At 43.8% G+C, this 4,445-nt stretch overlaps 1 pseudogene; it reads right to left on the minus strand.

Moving 5' to 3' along the window:
• Nucleotides 1–3,459: 3,459 nt before the first annotated feature.
• LOC116895851 lies at nucleotides 3,460–4,179 on the minus strand (annotated as a pseudogene).
• Between the last annotated feature and the right edge of the window lie 266 nt (nucleotides 4,180–4,445).

Genomic DNA, 4,445 nt, shown 5'->3' on the forward strand with positions numbered 1-4,445 from the left:
TCCCCTTACTTTACATCCTTGCCAGAAGCTGCTGTTGATTGAGTTTTCGATCTTAGCCATTCTTATGGGTGTAAGGTATAATCTCAGAGTTTTTGATTTGCATTTCTTTGATGACTTAGGACAATGAACATTTCCTTAAGTGTACTGGGGGTGTGCCTTAAGGTATCAAAAGCCCTTGATAGGCCCAGTCTCATCCACTCTTTATCTGCTGCTTGAAGACAAGGATGTAAAGCTCTTAGCTACTGCTCTAGGGGTGTGTCTGTCTACTTGCTGACATGATGATCATGGACTAGCATCTAAAACTGTAAGCAAGCTCCCAAATACCCAAATAAATGGTTTCTTTTATAAGAGTTGCCTTGGTCATTGTGTCACTTCATAACGATAGAACAAACTAGAACAGCAACTAAGGCACCCATCAAGTCCAGTTTGTGCTCCAATGTGCTCTTGGATATGTAGCCTTACATTGGAGAATGGTAGACTTATTAGGGGCTATCCTTTTTTCAAATTAATTTATTTTTCTGTCATATATTACATACCAACATCAGTTTTCCCTCTGGTCCTTCATCTCCATCCATTTCTCCTCTTCCTTTCAGAAAAGGGAAGACTTCCTATCTCTAATGCTGTGAGAAAAAGCTAAGGACACCTTCATTGATTCTTGGGTGCTTCCCCTCTCCCAGGTCTCTATCTTTTCCTAGAGATGCCCTATACCCCACCCCAGTTAGTTACAGATTTCTACTCATTCTCATGATCATCTGACTATCCCATCTTCCCTTCGCCATACCTCCTGACCACCCCCTCCCCAGGAATATGGAGCCTAGGGAGGCTGCCTCCTGTGTCCAGGGGTGACACCAACCCACCCACAAAACTTTCAACCAAAAATTAACATGTCTACAAGAAATGCAGGGATTAGGGATGGAGCAGAGGCTGAGGGAATACTCAACCAATAACAGGCACAACTTGAGACCCATTCCATGGGCAAGCACTAATCTCTACGCTATTAGTGATACTCTGTTATGCTTGCAGACAGGAGTCTGGCATGGCTGTCCTCTGAGAGGCCCCATCCACTGACTGACATAGACAGAGGCATATACTCACAACCAAACAGAGGATGGAGCTTGGGGACTCTTATGGAAGAATAGGAAAAAGGATTGTGGGTCCTTAAGGGGATAGGAACTCCACAGGAAGACCTACAGAATCAACCAAACTGAACCATTGGGGTTTCCACAGACTGAACCACCAACCAAAGAACATACATGGGATGGCCCTAGGCCTCCCTGAACACATGTAGCAGATGTTTAGTTTGATCTTCATGTGGGTCCCAAACAACTGGACTGTGGTCTATCCCAAAAGCTGTTGTCTGTATGTGGAATATGTTCTTGTAGCTGGCCTGCCTTGTCTGGCCTCAGTGGGAGATGAAGTGCCAAGCCTCATACAGACTTAAAGTGCCAGGGTCAGGGGATACCCAGGGGACATCCCCCCTCCCCCGATCAGTGGAGAAGGGGAGGGAGGATGGGGGAAGGATTGTGGGAAGGGGTAACCACCTGGAGGGGGACAGTGAGCAGGATATAAAGTGAGTAAATAAAAATAAACTAAAAAAACTAAACAAAATAACAATAACAGCACCATCGCTAAACACACACACACACACACACACACACACACACACACACACACACACACACACACGCATGCACGGAAAAGAAAGAAAAGAAAAGGGAGGAAAGGAAAAGAGCAGACCTCTCAGGGATATCAACCAAACATGGCATATCATGTTGCAATAAGACCAGGCTCCTCCCTCTTATTAAGGCTGGACAAGGCAATCCAGCAGGAGGAATGGCTTCTACTCCCACTATTAGGGCTCCCACAATAACATCAAGCTACACAACCCATAACATATGTAGAGGGCCTTGGTCTGACCCATGGCGGCTCCATGACTGTCAGTTAAGTCTCTGTGAAGGCTACACTCTTAAAGGAAACTAATACTCTCTCAGAGGCTATCAATCACTAATGTCTTTTCAGAAAGGGTTGGGGCTTTATGCCTTTTCTCCTCTCTAGCCTTGGATTTGGTCTGGTTTGAGCTTATACAGGTCTACGCGTGCTGACATCACACCTCTGAGTTCATATGTGGAGCTACTTTGCTGTGTCCAGAAAACACTGCTCCTTATAGTAATCTACGGCCTCTGGGTCTTACACTCTTTCCTGCCCCTCCTCCACAATGATGCTTTAGCCTTTGGAGGAAGGGCTGTGACGTAGCACTAAATGGGTCATTAGTGCTGCGCATTCCACCATCTCTTGGTCTTGGAATGTGGCTAGTTGTGGGTCTCTATGTTGATTACTGTTTCTATGCTAATTACTAAGTGAATAAACACGTCTCTGATGAGGACTGAGAGGTGAATTAATCCATTGGTATACCAATTAGCTATTAGGAGTCAGTTTAATACTGTGTCTGTTTAGCAGAAATACTGTGATTTATTTTATTTTATGTAAACATTCTTGAATTTGGGTCCTGAAACTAAGTCCATGAAAACACCAATGAATGACTGTATATACCATGGGTTCCATGTTCTGTCATTTAGTTGATTAATATGGAGTAAAACACAGAAACAATTTCTGGGCCACCAAGTACATGCAGTTTCAATTTCCCAAGTCATTTAACATTAGTGAAGCGTTCCCGTTCTTCCTCACTCTTGGTACTGTGTTGTCACATTTAAAATGGTTGATATTTTTATTTCTGTTTTAATCTTTTCAGATGGATAATTCAGTAAGCCACCTCAGAAAAATAATAGGTCCTAAGATTTGCAAATGACAGTCTGAACATATTACCCAAGTGACGTTTTTAAGTGATTGTAAGGGAATCGAGCATTAGATATCATCTGTAGTAATTATACCCTTTAAAAGCATAGTGAGAGAACATTCATAAGCATATGCTCACATTTCATGCTAATACTATCCAGTAGAACATAATCAGAATGAACGCTCATTAAATAAGAAGGGGTAATGACTTTTTATCTAATTATAAAACCAATAGTATCAAAAAGACATAGATGTGCCTAAAAATGTTAATCTGATCCCATCGAATAAATACTTGTTAGCATTTTGGTATATACCTGCTAGTGTTTTTTTTTTTTTTTTAAAGTACTTTCCAGCATGGCGCATACTGGTTATAATAGCAGGGCTGTGTTTCCTAGGCTTCACGCTTCACGGTGGCAACCCTCTTTCCTTGACTGCAAGGACAAGAAGACTACAGACCTGGTCTCTCACTGCTGACTTGTTGATTGCCGCTCTTCCTGTTGGGGAGACTTTCTGTCATGATCATCATCAACCATGCTGGGCTCTAGTTATTGAGGTTCCTGTCTCCTCTTGTCATTATCCAGCCTGAAAGGTAGAGGGATCCCCGTCTCTTGTCCGATCTGCTCCCACAGCACCGAGTACAGTGCCTTCTGCTTAAAACATTTTTCATTAAAAACCACGTGCTTTGCAAACTCCCTTCCCCTTCCCCTTGTATGTGGTCACACACTCATCATTGGTGTGCAGGTCAGGCTGGATCTGCTTCCAGATCTTCCTCTTAGGGTTCAGCTCCTTGTCAGGTTCTCCAGGAAAAGCATCAAAAGTAATTCTGTCTCCAGGGAAACGGACCCCCTGGGAGGGGCCAGAATCTCCACTTTTCTGGTGAACTGGCACACTTCACCATTGCTTGGGACAGTACTCCCTGCGTTTTTGCAGGTTTCAGATGACAAAGTAAAAACCACCATCTGATTTTGCATCTGTTCTAGAGGAACATGATTCACAAGTCCACTTGGGGCTGTTTCTCTCATATCTACTTCTACATAGAGTGAATCTGCATCCGAGTGTTCCTTGGCAACCAATTAGAAGATCCAGGTGAGGTAAGTCTGTAGGCTTCGGGGCAGACTTGCTGCCAACTGCTGTGTCTCCTTTTTCTCTCCTTTCTTTTCACTTTTCTCTTTTGCCTTCCTTCACCTCCCCACACCCCACCCCCACCCCAATCTGTTATTTTGTACCAGAAGAAGTGGTGGTTGTTACTGATGGAGACTGTACCACACTTTCAGAGTTAGTCTCTAGTGAAGTACTCAGTGTAACTGGTATTTGCTTCACTCCATTATGAATCTCTCCCTGAATTAGCTCTTGCTTTAGTTCTTCTATTTCTTTTTTCAGTTTACTATTTTCTTTTCTTTTTATAAACTTACTTTTATTTTCTTTTACATGCCAGTTGTTGCCCCCCTTCTGGCCTGCTCTCCCACAGTTCCTCATCCCATATCCCCCCACCCCCATCTTCAAGGGGATGTTCCTCACCCTCCCCCAAGCCCTGTCAGGCCTCCCCACTTCCTGGTGCTTCTAGAGAGTTAGGTGTGTCTTCTCCCACTGAGGCCAGATCAGACAATCCTTTATGTATGTGTTGGGGCCTCAGACCAGCTCATGTATGCTAC

This window comes from Rattus rattus, chromosome 3 (genome assembly GCF_011064425.1).
Source record: "Rattus rattus isolate New Zealand chromosome 3, Rrattus_CSIRO_v1, whole genome shotgun sequence".
Classification (NCBI taxonomy): Eukaryota; Metazoa; Chordata; class Mammalia; order Rodentia; family Muridae; genus Rattus; species Rattus rattus.